This window comes from Schistocerca cancellata, chromosome 1 (assembly GCF_023864275.1).
Source record: "Schistocerca cancellata isolate TAMUIC-IGC-003103 chromosome 1, iqSchCanc2.1, whole genome shotgun sequence".
Classification (NCBI taxonomy): domain Eukaryota; kingdom Metazoa; phylum Arthropoda; class Insecta; order Orthoptera; family Acrididae; genus Schistocerca; species Schistocerca cancellata.
This window is the reverse complement of record NC_064626.1, coordinates 827,048,425-827,065,843: the sequence shown is the minus strand read 5'-3', so window position 1 is coordinate 827,065,843 and position 17,419 is coordinate 827,048,425. Positions and strand designations below refer to the sequence as shown.

General features: G+C 45.0%; 1 protein-coding gene across 1 annotated transcript in view; it reads left to right on the top strand.

The window, feature by feature from the left end:
• Positions 1–17,419, top strand: part of LOC126188615 (pyrimidodiazepine synthase-like) — a 572,660-nt gene that overhangs the window by 485,345 nt on the left and 69,896 nt on the right. The window lies entirely within an intron of this gene.

Below are 17,419 nucleotides of genomic sequence, written 5' to 3'. Positions count from 1 at the left end.
GAAAGTTGTCCAGTATGAGGAGTTGCTAATATTTTAAAATTGCCAAACCAAGATCACTCCAGAGCACTGGTATGTAAAAGGTTTTCTCCGCTTCAATTCTTAATTGAAAATAAATGCGTTGTACGGAAAATAACGTCTAGTATGTGCTTTCAAAAAGACACTTTTTCCAGCCACAGGAGAATCACCGAAGTGACCAGATGACAATATCAGAGAGGTGACTTAAATTACTTTTCCGTCTGTTCAGTACATCACAAAAAAGCTGAAAAAATTCTAGTATACTCAGTCTACTCGAATCGCACAGGTATGTGGAAGTAAATGCTTGACTAATGTGTGGACGTAAGTGCTTGACTAGTAGACAGAATGGACTGACAGCACCATAGCTGTCTCGTTGAATTATATGTAAGGCCGCTGGACCAAATATTGGTCGCTTCCCTGTAAGAGCACACAGGTAGCCCACTATGGAGGGCTGTGGGTTGTGCAGAACTGGTAGCAGACTGTGTGACCCTCCTGTTGAGATGAGTCATTGCAGTAGTGGTCGGAACGTACTAGTGGTTTGTAACGGATAACCGAAGTGAGATGGATTGGCATGGGGCCGCGACAGAATTATAAGGGAGCTATTATGTTTAGACATACTAATGGCCACCGTGTGAATGAATGACCTCAGTGGATGTTTTGGTGTTTAAATACGGACTTCAGAGTATCCACAAGATTGGTGTACCACTCGCAGCCATGTGACATTGAGGAAAATGGGTGGTCGTAAAAATACCCTACCGAAAGCGTCTCGAGACGGCTGTCACGCACAGTTTCATCTCAACCACTTTCCGAGCGAACATTGCGAAGGGTATTGCATTTCTACAGACGTGGAGTGGGGTACCCATGAAAAGACCATTGCTCACGGTGTGTCATAAAGCTGCATGACATTAGGGTGTTCCAGACAGCTAATCTGGGCAGTAGCTGAGAGGATGGTCCGCTTAATCACAATTTTGCCTCTTTCCGAATGCTGCAACGGCTAGTGCACGGACGACCCGACGAGGCGGTCAACCTGTGTGGAGTGTGTAGGGCAGACCAGAGGCGGTTCCAGTGTTCATTTTTTTTATACCATTGTCGACAAGGGCAGTCACTGTTGCGCCTTGAGTGAAATCGCTTTCAAACTAGGAAGCCTATCAGTGAGTGAAAGTGCATCTACATCAGTTTGAGTGAACGCTGCGAGGGAAACAGTATGGAACGGACATTTGAAGTCCAGTACTTAGCATGAGGCCATTACTGGCAGAAGCAGATAAAGCTGCAAGTCTTCAATGGGTCACGTAGAGAAATTACACAGTAGCTGATTAGACGCGTGTAGTGTTTTTCTTTTTCGTAGTATAGCTTGGCCCGACTCGTTCAAATTACTGTGTACATGGTTCAGGACGCTTATTTAAGCATTGAAAATTGTGGATTCAGATAAATCCTTCCAGTCAAGATCTAAAGTATAATTTCTTTATTGATAACTAGTTTCAGCTAAATTATCCATCTTCAGATATATAATAAATAGAATATTGGGTATAAGAAAATAATAATGTATAAACTGTTAGTATAAAATAATTTCATCGCACGTACCACAACTGTTCAATGTCAATCACTAATTGGGGTGGGGGGGGGGGGGGGGCGGGGAACACTCATCATTTTAAGCCGTATTGCTTATTATACAATCTGATAAATGATGCAAAATTGCTTAAGACATATTTGAATCACGCTGGTATCTATATTCATTCTGATAAGATCAAAATTGTCGTCTGTTCGAACACGCTTATCTAAAAAATCACTAGACGAATTTTCATGTGTTTCCATCTGTAATTTGAGCATTGCTTGAGAAAATGTATAGGCTTTATTTCATCAAAATGAGATCACGGAAAAAGGAATTTAGATTTAAAGTCTTATCTAAAGCCATATACTCAGCTTGGTGTTTCGGATGTTTGATCATCACTGCGTAATACACCAAAGAACCAATAGATGGCGTTTTTAGTCTTTGAGTGACAGAAGTGTGTTCGGAGGTTCAGGTCACTGAAAAAGTTAAGCGCTGCAGTCTTACCCTTAAAAGCTTAACAAGTTTCTTCAGATAGGTTTTTAAATATATTCTTTGCTAGAAAAACTGATTTTTTAAGTTTGCTTTTATTTCGGTAACAACTCTTAAATTTTGATTTCGATTTGCTTACAATGAAAATGGCTTGAAAACGGTAGTCTTTCTGAATAAATACTGAGGCGAGAGACTGAGGACTGTGTGGTTTAAAGTCAAATGAAAATTATAAGCTGAGAATTGCTGTGGCTCGAGAACAGCAGGCTTTAACTCGCTCTTTGGAAACTCCTTTCGAAAGCGAGGCGCAACGGAAGTCTAATGAAGAGCATCATGCAGTATATCGTTCCTCAGGACCCTTCACTCGCAGTGTCTTAAAGTGACTTACCTTCAACATATCATAGAAGCGGAACTTTTGACGGGAAGTGAGGTAGACGAGCCAGGGTTTGTACGCCGGATCCTGCTTATTTCTAACAATTTACCATTTCACTTTAAACGTGTGAAATTCCCGCTGAGCTTGTTGCGGCATGACCGTAAGGCCCAAGGCCACATACCTTGTGTTGCAGGCGTGAACCCTAGTGTCGGTTGCCTTTCGCACGGTAAGCTTTATGTGGCTCCCTCCCATGTTAGTGATGCAAACAAGCTCTTCGTTCATGTCCCCAATCGTACTACTTCAAACGTTGTACACAAAGAACCTTTATAAGTAAAGAAAAAATGCACTCGTACGAAGTTTCGGGTACAGCTATAAATACCCGGGCAACGCTGGGGTTATCAGCTAGTGCATGAATACAGAACTGGGAAGTATACGTTGAGATTAGTCCTTACCAAAGTTCATGAGACCGTTGCCGCCACGCATAACAATCATTCTCCAAATGGGAGTAGCGAGAAGACAACTGACACTATTGTTTTCAAGGTGTACCACCAGAACAATGTATAATATTGGCTGTACGAGACTGTCGAATTCACCGTGTAAGTCAATTAACAAGTAAGTTCCACATATAAACGTGAACAACGTAGATAGCTCATGACACACGGCAGCTGCAAATGAAATGCCCATATCGTACCAGGCGGAAGATCAACCGATGTCGTCGTCAGGGCTTCCAGTAAACACAAATCACTTACATCTAGTCTGACCATGTCAAATAACAATATTTAAACATTCTCGGTGACGGAGTGTTGACCTTCCTTCCACATACTGAGTAGTAGGCTGTGGACACTACTCTCTTCAAAAATGTGTTCATAGCCCTGCACGGAGACCTTCATGATCTGGTAAACATCAGGCACTTGGAGTGGAGAGGTAAATCACCTGACTTCAATCTGTTAGCGTCTGAACTATCTGTAAAAACTAGTGAAGTGTAGCAGTAAGCACCCCCGAAATTTGATAGCTGTACGGCATGTAATCTTCAATATTCGGTTAAGGTGAAAATGGAATACCTGAAGACATTTGTGGAATGTATTACTCGCTGAGCTGAAGACATAATCAAGGCTAATGGCGGTGTTACACGGGATTACGCGGTAACTCTTAGAGTAGCAAATGTTTTGTGTGCTGAGCCTAAGAGAACGCAAATGTTGCGTATTATGTATAGCAGCCTCAACGCTGGAAAATCGAAGCAAGAAAGAGACCTGCAAAGGATCGTTACTTGACTTAGGGATTGTGAACTTACGTTTACCATAAAATACCGTATGAGGCGGAAAGATCCGTTGTTTTAGGATTACACAGTTGCCGAACATCCGCTGGGAACAGGCATATCCATGAGATCTGAGAATATGTGTGGAGTGATTTAAAGTGGAACGGCCACATGAAACAAATCATAGCTGAGGTGGGTACCAGAGATTCCTTTGTACAATCCGTAGTACGTTATAATGCTATCCATTAATTAGGTGTCAATCTATTACGAACGTTTAGAATATTTATTCTTACGTTGTCGAATTATTTCAGTTTACAAAATGTTTAAATTATTTGTAAGAGAGTGCATCATATTTGTAGATAAATATTTCTTATCTTCTAAAGTTGGCTTCTCAGAGCTGCTTCCTTTGTTCATGTATAACGCACTGAAAAGAGTTCGTCCAGGGTTCATTTAAGTGACAAGTCGCTGGAACATTGTTGCTGTTAACCATTTCTTCTAATATTTGCATGTTCTTGAACACATATTATAATTGCATAATAAACTCCTCTTCAAAAGCACATTGTCGAACGTGCTTGCAGCATACAAAGAACATAATCCGTCAAACATTTATCACACTCTACAAATGCTCTAACGCTACCTGACATAATCTCATCCAACTCTTGCGCAACTGTGATGCGCTTGATGCCAAAAATACATTACATATTAAGATTCCAGCGTCCAGCACCTTCTAGAACAGTGAATAGTCCAAATTAATGCTAGCATGACTGTCTCAAGAAACACATGTTTTTTCAGATTTAACATGTATGCCATTTTCTGAAAATAGAGCATTTACAAGCTTAATGATTAATGAAGAGGTTTAAATTTCGACAATACGAAAGAGGCTTGCTGTTATTTTATAAAATCGATTTCGCTATTGATAGTAAAATTAGAGTAATTACAAATGCAGACAGAAAATTTGTATGAAAGCTGAGACTTCACAATTAATATTCACTGAAAATTTGTTTTCAGATCATTTGAGTTTCATGGTCAAACATAGTATCTATGAAATATATTGATATGAATAACGAAAGAAAAACATTGACAGACATGGCTTTTGGTAATCAAAAATGTTCAGAAATATCTATGAATGAGAAAATATATAGTTTAAGAAAGAAAATGAACCAGACTCTTCCCTGAATTTATACGGAATCGAACATTTGTTAACAATGCGAAAGTTCCGCAGAGAGTAAATTCATTAGAATATGTAGTCAATCCACGAAGGCGGTTACTGACAGAACGTTAGTCTGACAGATAATGAAGTATTACTCGTTAGTCTGGGTATTTTAGCAGAGAGGACACACGTGAACATTCACAGAAGAGCAGCATGTGTAGTTTTCGTTCAGTGAGCGAGAAAGCGTCACATAACTCTAGTGGCAGAGAGACATAGAGCATTACTAAGTGCCTTAGTTAAAGTTCGGAGAGAGTATGTACCTAGGAGTGTCAACTAATATTTCTTCCTCTTAAGTATATTTCACGAAAAGACGAAGGGAAAATTAGGGAGATTACTGGCAGTCATTCTTTCAGGCACCATTCGCGACTGGAAAGGGAAAATGAAATTGGTATACAAAGTACACTATACCACACATCATAAAGTGACTTGTGGAGTCTAGGTGCTGAAAAGATAGTAGCGTTTCTGAGCTATTGAAAGTGTGTGCAAGACCAGGAATGTGTGATATACCATCTCGCGGGTAATACTGCTGCTCTGGTGCATCCTGAGTAAGACTCACTCAACATCTCAACTTGCTCCTGGATGCTCCGCAAACCTTTAAAAACTAATGCAAAGTATTTTCGAAACTGCTTAGCGATTATTTGTGCGCATCGCCGATGCGTTCTGCCAGTCAGTCGTAAGGAACGCGATTTGTGCGAGGACAGCCGTCATAACGCAAGGCGTATGGCTTCCCGTGGTGGCGGTGGCGGCGACGGCGACGGTCAGGTGCTTGCCGCCTTCACAGCCTGCCATTAGCAGTCAGTAGGGCGGTGGCCAGACGTTAAGCGCTGCGTACTGCAGGTGGCGGCGGCGCGCCCCGTTTCTCCCAGCAGTGGTAAGTGGCAGGGGTCGTACGGGAGAGACGTTTAAGTACCACGCACTTCTACTGGGCACGAAGAGGGGTTATCAGGGCTATTCCGAACTGTTGGCGAGTCACAAGAGACGTTCCTCTTTTGGAAGCAGGCAGTGCTGAGTGTTAACGTAGGAGACGCTGTTCCTGCAAATAAAGTTAATTTTTCTGTAACTACCACTGCTACCGTGCTTTTCTTAGCTTAGTGTCACATTCTTTGCCTACCAGCCATGTTTTTTGGCTTTGGTTATCGGAGCTAATTGTTCGGATTTATTAGGCTTTCTTTTATTTACCCCAGTTTTGGTTTTGCATGGCTTTCGTTGCAATGGGAAACTCCTTGGAGGTTATTATCTTTCCTAATCCAAGAAAGATAACCTCCAAGGAGTTTCCCATCGCAGCTAAAGCCATGCAAAACCAAAACTAGGGTAAATAAAAGAAAGCCTAATAAGTAAGTCCGAACAATTAGCTCCGATAACCAAAGCCAAAAAACCTGCCTGGTTTCTTCTTTTGGGGTTGTTGGTTCCGTTTTTCCTTTTTGGGGTGATTTTATTTTAGAAATCTAGTTATTAGTATCTAGGTTGTCTCCTCTGAGGACTTTGATAATTTGTATTTCTTTGTGGAACTTAAGTTCGATTGCCACTTAATCAAGTTGGAATTCACTTAGATGTGGCTTTAGTGAGACCCATGTTTTCCATGTTCGAGATAGCTTCTTAAAGGGTGTCGAATTAAGGTCCATGTTGTGTACTTGGTATAATTCTATCAATCTAATGTCATTTTGGTTAGTTCTGTTAAATGCTGGTTGGTTGCCAACTTTTTTATATTTCTTATGCTTCCCAGTCTGGGCACTAAAATGAACATGACAACTTCTTAAACAGAAGAAAATTAGTGAAAAAAGAATAAAAAGCCCAACAAGACCAATTCCTCTCGTAGATAAGAGAAAACATCAAAAACACAAAAAAACCAAATACGGACCACCGACTACAGCTCCAAGATAAAAACAGAAATACTGACATAACAGGGATAACTGAAAAAATCGGCAGAATATTTTAGAAATCTCCTCAACCACGAAGAAACTATGGAAATACTGACTTTAAGAACTCAACAATAGCCAACATTAACTCTGATCCATCCTACGCTGAGGAACTAGTCATTTCAAATCTCAAAACCTATAAAACCTTAGGAGAAAATCAACTCACAGCTGAACTTATGAAAAATATCAACAGAAATACCAATGACTCTCTCAGAAACCTCTTTGAACAAATATGGACAAGCTGAATATTTTCAGCTGAACTGAAGACGGCTCTCATCTACTGACTCCATAAGAAAGGGCCCAAAACAGACCGCCAGCCACTACAGAGGGATCTCACTGAGACATAACATAAAAGATTATTCCCTGAAGTCCTAGTAAACCTCAATTAGACCATCAACTTGGAGAAGACCAACTGGGTTCCAGGAAAGGAAAATCCTGTCCAGAATATATCCTAAACCTCAAAAACCTCTTGTCATACCAAAAATCAAGAGCAAAATCATATGTTTCACTCTCAATGACACTCAGAAAGCATATGATTCAATATACCAGGTATCTCTATACTAAAAGAATTAAGCCTAGACAGCAAAACCAACAACTAAATCAGAGAAAGCCGTACGAATACATATCATTCATGGGAGAGCTTCGACCCTTCAGAGATAAAAACTGGTGTATGGCAAGAACATCGACTCTATCAAAAACTATTTAACTCTGCACCAAAAAAAGTAGTCAGAGTGGAACACAGATCCATAGTGGAATCAGACTAGAAACAAAACCCAATGCCATCAAAGCCAATTGTCTAGGCCTTTTCAGTTGATATGGGCCTACTAGCTCACACCTATGGAGAAGCTAAAGAACAGACCCTCTAACTACAAAAATAGACTGAAAAAATAGGTCTCAGGATTCCTTGGGAAAGTTGAGAGGAAAAAATTGAGATCGCCAAAGACTTCTAATATCTTGGAGACTGGATGAGTTGAAATACTCTGGAGAAAAAGGTAATAGTGTAGAAGAAATAAACTTGAACTGGCATTCAACAAAACACACATAGCAAGAAGTCTGTCATGGAATGCAAAAATAAGTAATCAAATGGGAAGACCTGCATGCAGCCGAAACATTTTCCATTACCAGTCAAGGCCCGGTTAAAAGGCTGGAGAGCAAAGAAAGGAAGATGCTAAGAAAAATCGTTGGTCTGATCCCAAAAAACAAATTCACATCAAAAATGCAATCCTTTACCAAAATAACGAAAAACTGACACAATGAGGAAAAGAATTGATTTTGTGACACGGCCTCAAAATGAATCCAGATTAACAAAAAAAATTGACGACCTCCACAACAAAAAATCAACCGAACTGATTTAAGTAAACGGAGGACTTAAGAACTCCAATCACAGAAAATATGCTCATGGACTTAAAAAAAAAGGCAAGAGAGGTCCAAAGTCAAAATGGAAACCAAACGAACAATCCAAATCTCTGAAAAAGGAAGGAACATTACTAGGTCAACACAAAGGCAATGAACATTAAAAATTGATTTTTAACGTACCCCAAAGTAGGGTGAAACGAAAGAACGTTTTTATCTTGGCGATGCAGGTTGTGAATGATGCCAGAGAAATGGCAGTGGGTTCTAAAGCAAAGCATATTTTGAATAGGTTTATGTACCGAACAGCGTTTGCATTGTTGTATATGGCCTCTTTTGTGTTGACTTATATTCCGCACGGCGCAGTATTTAAATTACAACTAAGTGTAACAGAACTATGTATAATTAAACACGTACCTACCTAGTGCTAGCCACACACTTTAAGGTGGCGTGCAGACTATAATGAAGATGTAGATGTATATGGAAAAAGTTTCAACGTAGCGTATTGCTGTACATTAAAAGCAGAAAACCAGGAAAGCCAGTAAATATCGAAGTATAACTCATTATGCGAATGTAGTTGAGTAGAAAGAATACGATTAAAATTTGTAGGTGATCTAAGGAAATACAGGCCACGACATTTAGAACACAGGGCTACCACCTCAGGCTGCAACCGTTGACTAACCTGTCTAAGCACGGAATCGATCTGAGCCTGTAAGAGATACAGGTACGCTCTTTCATGCTGCTTCAGCTCTCTCGCATAGTTCAGTGGTAGTGGCTGGTGAGTGGTGGCGTGCCAGACTCTCGGAAACATATGGCCAGTGGTCTTCCACAGGAGAGATCTGGAGAACGTTCTGACCACGGCTCCAGTCAAACATCTTTGCTGTGGGCAATATGCGCTCTTGAGGTATCTTGTTGAAAAATGTCGCGGAAGTATTGAGGATAGATGCAGCCCCCTACCTTAATACGTCAGATGTTGCGCCTGCTTTCCCAACCGTTGTATACCTAATGACACCCCATTTCATCACGACAGGTCCTGGATATATTGATGCTGACGAATGCAGTCTGGTAAAATACATTCTCCTCGAAGTCTCCACACAGATGCATCCATCGTGATGCTCTACACAGAACGGGAGCTTGTCTGAAAAGAGAACTTAGCGACGAACTTACGTTAGTCATCGACGCCTCTCTCTGCTGTCACGTCGAGGTAAGCCGCAACGAAGTTCACTGTTGACAGTCTGTGATGCTCCAGACGACATTGCATTGTCCATGTGCATATCTTGCTGCAAACGAGCTCATTTCCTGACCCAAGGTATGTCACGTGGCTGTATTATCCTGCTCTGTCTAGCAGATAATGTCCTCTCGGGCGCTAGGCGATGGGGGCCGTTCACTCTCCATGCCCCCCCCCCCTGCAGGTCCGGGGATTAGAATAGGCCCGAGGTATTCCTGCCTGTCGTAAGAGGCGACTAAAAGGAGTCCATCCCCCTCACGGGGGTAGTTAGCGCCTGCGTCCGGAGACGGACGGTTCCACGACCTATAATCGTGGTCTTTTTGGTTTTTCACTTCTCGTTTCTTCCTTCCTTTTGTTGGTTCCTTTCTTTGCTATTCTCCACCTCACTGTCTTCCTTACTCTTTCCCTTGACTTCTCCTTGCCTTCTCATTGCCTTTCTCTCCTTGCCTTCTCATTGCCTTTCTCTTTCCCTTGACTTCTCCTTGCCTTCTCATTGCCTTTCTCTCCTTGCCTTCTCATTGCCTTTCTCTCCTTGCCTTCTCATTGCCTTTCTCTCCTTGCCTTCTCATTGCCTTTCTCTCCTTGCCTTCTCATTGCCTTTTTCTCCTTGCCTTCTCATTGCCTTTTTCTCCTTGCCTTCTCATTGCCTTCTTCTCCTTGCCTTCTCTGGTCTCCGAATTGGCGTTTGAGACAGTCTGTCCTCTTTCTCCCTCTCTCTCTTCTTTTTCCTCCTCTTCCTTCCTCCCTGTGCGTGTCTGAAGGCCGACCCACGCGTTCGCACGCGTAGCCGGTGACGGGGTAACGCGTAAGTCCCCGCCCTGGGTAGACATGTAAGGCACGCGCGTACCCCCTGGTAAAGGCCAGGCCCGGGGAGGGGTGATTGCCTGAGCTGATACCTTCTGACCATGCCGATTGGTCCCTCCGTCTGTTTCTCGGGAGGTGTGACCTGAGGTGTAAACATTCACCTAAGGCGGGAGTGCCCTCTGAGAGGGTCCCCACAAGGAAGGAGCGCGCCATCGGAGACGCTGGCAATCATGGGGGATTCCTCCGCAATGGATTCTACTCCATCTGTCTCGACTTCGACCCAAAAACGGAAACGTGACCAGCCAACAGTGACAAAAGTACTACCGCCTGCCCCACAGTTCCTCGTAGTTTCTCGCACTGAGGACGGAAAGGATTTTTCCTCTGTCAACCCTTTTGTTATTCAGAAGGGCGTTGATGCCATAGCCGGATCTGTCAAATCTTGTACCAGGTTGCGTAACGGCACCTTATTACTAGAAACTGAGAGTGCCTTTCAGGCACAAAAACTGCTTCGGGCCACCCTCCTGTACACGTTCCCTGTCCGGGTGGAGGCCCACCGAACTTTGAATTCGTCTCGTGGTGTAGTCTATACTAGCTCCCTCGACGGATTGACTGACGAGGAGCTTCAATCTTTCCTCGCTGAGCAGGGCGTGACGGCTGTCCATCGGGTCATGAAAAAGGTCAACAACGACCTTGTACCGACCCGGACACTTTTCTTGACCTTCGATAGTGTTAAGCTGCCATCGCGCATCAAGGCAGGCTACGAGGTTATTTCTGTTCGCCCCTATGTCCCGACACCTACGCGCTGCTACCAGTGTCAGCGTTTCAATCACACTCGACAGTCTTGTTCCAATGCGGCTAAATGTGTCACTTGTGGCAGGGATGCCCATGAGGGTGACTGTCCACCTCCGTCTCCTCGTTGTGTGAACTGTCAGGGTGACCATGCCGCATCCTCCCGCGACTGTCCTGTCTATAAGGACGAACGTTGCATCCAAGAAATTCGGGTCAAAGAGAAAGTGTCCACCTCGGCTGCTCGCAAGCTATTGGCTAGTAGGAAGCCCACGCTGCTCCCAGCGGGGAAATATAGTACTGTCCTCGCCTCTCCTCGGACTACCCGGGAGGTAGCAACCCAGACATGCGATCTGACCTTCAGCACCACGGTCGTCCGTTCGGCCAGTGCTAAGATCGCGCGGTCGACGTCTCCTCTTCCTCCCATCACACCACAGACACCAGCCACTTCCTCAGCTTCTGCTAAGTCGAAGACCCCGAAGTCAGATGCACGGTCCTTCAAGAAGGAACCATCCCGCGCAGACTTCCTCCGTCCCTCAACCTCCCAGCCTTCGACCGGTACTTCCACCAAACGTCCTTCCAAAAAAGCGCATAGGAAGCATAGTTCTCCTTCTCCGCCACGGCGCATTTCTTCTCCTGCGCCACCCAGCGGTTGCCGCCCCAGGCCGTCATCCGTTTCGCCTGGCCGCACCGCCGGTAGCCGTATATCTGGTCGTTCACCGGCGGAGGAAGCTCCCCCTCCCGGCCATCCTCCCGAGATGGCCGATGACCCTATAGACCCCATGGACGATGACTGTCCGCCTACTGATAGCGGCGGCAGTGCTCGCTCGAAGCCAGGCCCTAAGCGGCCTTCGAGGTGACCCCTTCTCTCCTCTTCCTTTTCTTACGATGGCACTTATTCACTGGAATATTCGCAGCATTCGCTCCAACCGAGAGGACTTGAAGTTGCTGCTCCGCTTGCATCGTCCGCTCGTCGTAGCCCTCCAGGAAACGAAGCTACGCCCATGCGATCACATTGCCTTGGCACACTACACCTCTGTGCGTTTTGACCTACCCCCTGTGGTAGGTATCCCAGCTCATGGAGGGGTTATGTTGCTGGTCCGGGATGATATTTACTACGATCCCATCACGTTGCACACCGGCCTGCAGGCAGTTGCCATCCGCATTACTCTCCCCACTTTTACGTTTTCCTTTTGTACCGTTTACACTCCATCGTCCTCTGCCGTTACCAGGGCAGACATGATGCAACTTATTGCTCAGCTACCTGCACCGTTTTTGTTAACTGGAGACTTCAATGCCCACCATCCCCTTTGGGGTTCTCCAGCCTCCTGCCCGAGGGGCTCCTTGTTCGCAGACCTTTTCAACCAGCTCAATCTTGTCTGCCTCAATACTGGCGCCCCTACTTTTCTTTCGGACACATCTCATACCTATTCCCATTTAGACCTCTCCATATGTACTCCCCAACTTGCACGCCGGTTTGAGTGGTATGCACTTGCTGATACATATTCGAGCGACCACTTCCCGTGTGTTATCCATCTCCTGCAGCATACTCCCTCTCCGTGCTCCTCTAGTTGGACCATCTCCAAGGCAGACTGGGGGCTCTTTTCTTCCAGGGCGACCTTTCAGGATCAAACCTTCACAAGCTGCGATCGTCAGGTCGCACACCTCACGGAAGTCATTCTCGCTGCTGCTGAATATTCCATCCCTCACCCTACTTCTTCTCCACGTCGCGTACCGGTCCCCTGGTGGACCGCAGCATGTAGAGACGCTTTACGTGCTCGTCGACGTGCTTTACGCACCTTTAAACGCCACCCTACAGTGGCGAATTGTATTAATTATAAACGTTTACGTGCTCAGTGTCGTCGTATTATTAAAGAAAGCAAGAAAGCCAGCTGGGCTGCTTTCACAAGCACCTTCAACAGTTTTACTCCTTCTTCTGTTGTCTGGGGTAGCCTGCGCCGGCTATCTGGCACTAAGGTCCACTCCCCAGTTTCTGGCTTGAAGGTCGCGAATGAAGTCCTTGTGGCCCCTGAGGCTGTCTCCAATGCCTTCGGCCGCTTTTTCGCCGAGGTTTCGAGCTCCGCTCATTACCACCCTGCCTTCCTCCCCCGCAAACAGGCAGAGGAGGCTAGGCCACCTGACTTTTGCTCCTCGAATTGTGAAAGTTATAATGCCCCATTCACCATGCGGGAACTCGAAACCGCACTTGGCCGATCATGGTCCTCCGCTCCAGGGCCTGATTCTATTCATATTCAGATGCTGAAGAACCTTTCTCCTGCGGGGAAAGGTTTTCTTCTTCATACATACAATCGCATCTGGATTGAGGGACATGTTCCCGCATGCTGGCGCGAGTCTATTGTTGTCCCGATTCCTAAGCCGGGGAAGGACAAGCACTTGCCTTCCAGTTATCGACCTATCTCACTTACCAGCTGTGTCTGTAAAGTGATGGAGCGAATGGTTAACTCTCGATTGGTTTGGCTGCTCGAGTCTCGAAGCCTACTTACCAATGTCCAATGTGGATTTCGTAGGCGCCGCTCTGCTGTTGACCATCTGGTTACCTTGTCGACCTTCATTATGAATAACTTCTTGCGGAAGCGCCCGACCGCGGCTGTGTTCTTTGATTTGGAGAAGGCTTACGACACCTGTTGGAGGGCGGGCATTCTCCGCACCATGCATACATGGGGCCTTCGCGGTCGCCTCCCTCTTTTTATTCGTTCCTTTTTAATGGATCGACAGTTCAGGGTACGTGTGGGTTCTGTCCTGTCCGACACCTTTCGCCAGGAGAATGGGGTGCCACAGGGCTCAGTTTTGAGCGTCGCTCTGTTCGCCATCGCGATCAATCCAATAATGGATTGCCTCCCAGCTGATGTATCAGGCTCCCTTTTCGTGGACGATTTTACCATCTATTGCAGCGCGCAGTGTACACGTGTCCTGGAGCGCTGTCTTCAGCGTTCTCTTGACCGTCTTTACTCCTGGAGTGTCGCCAATGGCTTCCGTTTTTCTGCCGAGAAGACGGTCTGTATTAACTTCTGGCGCTACAAAGAGTTTCTCCCACCGTCCTTACGACTTGGTCCCGTTGCTCTCCCAATCGTGGAGACCACCAAATTTTTAGGCCTTACCTTTGACAGGAAACTTAGCTGGTCTCCACATGTGTCATATTTGGCCGCCCGTTGTACCCGTTCTTTAAATGTCCTCCGTGTTCTCAGTGGTATGTCGTGGGGAGCGGATCGAACCGTCCTACTTCGTCTATATCGGTCGATCGTCCGCTCCAAGCTGGATTATGGGAGCTTCGTATACTCCTCTGCACGGCCATCCATCTTACGCCGCCTCAACTCCATACAACATCGGGGTTTACGACTTGCGATCGGAGCATTTTATACCAGTCCCGTAGAGAGTCTTCATGCTGACGCTGGCGAATTGCCACTCACTTACCGGCGCAATATACTGCTTTGTCGGTATGCCTGTCGGCTACTGTCAATGCCCGACCATCCGTCTTATCGTTCCTTTTTTGACGACTCTCTTGACCTTCAATACGGGTTGTATGTCTCTGCCCTGCTACCCCCTGGAGTTCGCTTTCGTCGCCTCCTTCAACACCTTAATTTTTCACTCCCTGCAACCTTTCGAGTGGGCGAGAGCCGCACGCCACCTTGGCTCCAGGCTCAGGTCCGCGTTCACCTTGACCTCAGCTCGCTCCCAAAAGAGGTCACCCCCGGTTCGGTCTACCACTCCCGTTTTTTGGAACTTCGTTCGAAGTTCATCAACATGACTTTCATTTATACAGATGGCTCTAAGACCAATGACGGGGTCGGGTGTTCCTTTATTGTCAGGGCACAAAGTTTCAAATACCGGCTCCATGACCATTGTTCGGTCTTCACAGCTGAGCTCTTTGCCCTCTACCAGGCTGTTCTTTACATCTGCCGCCACCGACATTCTGCTTATGTCATCTGCTCAGATTCTCTGAGCGCCATCCAGAGCCTCAGTGATCCGTACCCGGTTCACCCTTTCGTACACCGGATCCAACGCTCTCTTCAGCGGCTGGTGGACGTCGGTCCGCCGGTTAGCTTTATGTGGGTTCCTGGCCATGTCGGTATCCCTGGGAACGAAGCTGCAGATGCCGCGGCCAAGGCTGCGGTCCTCCAGCCTCGGACAGCTTCTTGTTGTGTCCCTTCGTCCGATTTTAGCAGGGTCATTTGTCGGCGCGTTGTGTCGCTGTGGCATGCCGATTGGGCTGCACTTACCGACAACAAGCTTCGGGCCTTAAAACCTCTTCCCGTGGCTTGGACGTCCTCCTCACGCCCTTCTCGGCGGGAGGAGGTCGTTTTAGCAAGGTTACGAATTGGACACTGCCGGTTCAGCCATCGCCATCTGCTGACGGCTGCGCCTGCGCCGTTCTGCCCATGTGGGCACTTGCTGACGGTTAGACACATTTTAATGTCCTGTCCAGATCTTAACCAACTGCGCCTCGATCTTAAACTGCCTAATACTTTCGATGCAATTTTAGCGGATGACCCACGAGCAGCTGCTCGTGTTCTTTGTTTTATCAGTTTGACGAACCTCGCTAAGGACATTTGATGATGTTGTTTTTTAATCCTATGCCTGTCAGTCTCTTTTATCGTGTTTTCCCTTTTAGTTGTTGTTGTCAACTTGTGCCTCGCGGTGCATTCTTAGAGTAGTCAGGGCGCTAATGACCATTGAAGTTGTGCGCCCTAAAACCACAAAAAAAAAAAAACTCTCCATGCCCTCCCTCCTTAATGTGTTCCTCCATATTCGCATGTCAGTCGTGGGATCCCGAGTTCCTGACCAATGGGAGCAGGAACGTCGCCGACCGATTAATCAGTCTTGATGGAATCTCACTGTTGAATGCTGGAATATACTGGTCGAAGTTTCTTCTCACACGATACATAACACGATTTCTGAATCATAAACTTACTGTGTAATATTTCCTTACATACGGAATGCATATAGCATTACTCTTACCTAATTCATGTTGCACTGAAAAGCTAATCATGCACATATGCAAGCATGTATGAGGGGGAGTTTAACAAGTAATGCAACAATTTTTATTTTCTGAAAGCTGGTTCGTTCTATTAAAGATAATCTAGATTCAATGTGACGGCCTTAAGCCACCTTGAAACGACCCCCTTGAAAAATTATGAATGACACTGCTGGTAAACTTCTTCGTTATTTGATTTTCAAACAGCTGAGCAAAACTCAACGTATTCAGTTTTCTCTTTACTTATTCTGGTCATCACTGAACTGACACTATTTTTAGCGCAACGCAATCTGACTCTCAGTAATCCCTACAAAAGAATGACAGACTAAAAATAACCTATCCCTTTCGTGAATCACAAAAATCTTCGTTACTCGAACTACTGCAATACAGCGAGCGCCAATACTGCCAGCTAAATAAGATTCTAACCACTGAAGGCACTAACTACTAATAGGCATAGTTTGCAAATGAGATTTTGTTATAGAACAATGTATTTACTTATATATATATATATATATATATATATATATATATATATATATATATATATATATGAAAATACAAAGTACAGTCACCAACAAACTTCACATATTCACATACTCCTTTACCTTTAACCCAAATGAATACACTCATTTACAGATATTTTTCTCTTATTACGAGTATACAGACAATGCTGAAGTAGACATATAAGCTGATTTACCAAAGTCTTTATTTGCAAGTTCTGCCATATGGTAGGTACGATAGGCAATAATGTCTCTATCAACGAAGCTTTAAAGTCCAGGTACGTTAGGCACTCCTGTACCTCCACGTACAATGGCTACAGTGAGCCAACCATTACCATGAGAAAAAGTATCATTAATGTCAATACTGAAATTAAGTCCACAACCACAGAAAACACAAGGTCCGTCGACAAGTGCAGTAGCAGCAACACTCTTAACTGGTTTGCGGTTCTTCTTGTCTACAGCTGTTGTGGCGAACTCGATGTTCTCGATCGTTTTATACACTGTCTGTTTTTGTATACTTCGTTCTAAGTCCAAGCTACAGCAAATACTATATAAGCGAGCGAAAGCCGCGCAGAGGCTCATTCGCGCTGCTCCTGCACAGGCAACTGCACTGAACGCCGCCACGATGCCTTACAGGAGATTTCGTCGCCGTTCTAAGCACACAGTTTATAAAACCATTGAGAACATAGTTCGCCACAACAGCGGGAGACAAGAAGAACCGCATTCCAGTTAAGTGTTGCTGCTACTGCACTTGTCGACGGACCTTGTGTTTTCTGTGGTTGTAGACTTAATTTTAGTATCGACATTAATGATACTTTTGATCATGGTAATGGTTGGCTCACTGTAGTCATTGTACGTGGAGGTACTAGAGTATATATATATATATATATATATATATATATATATATATATATATATATATATATATATATATATATAATCTCCAATTAAACA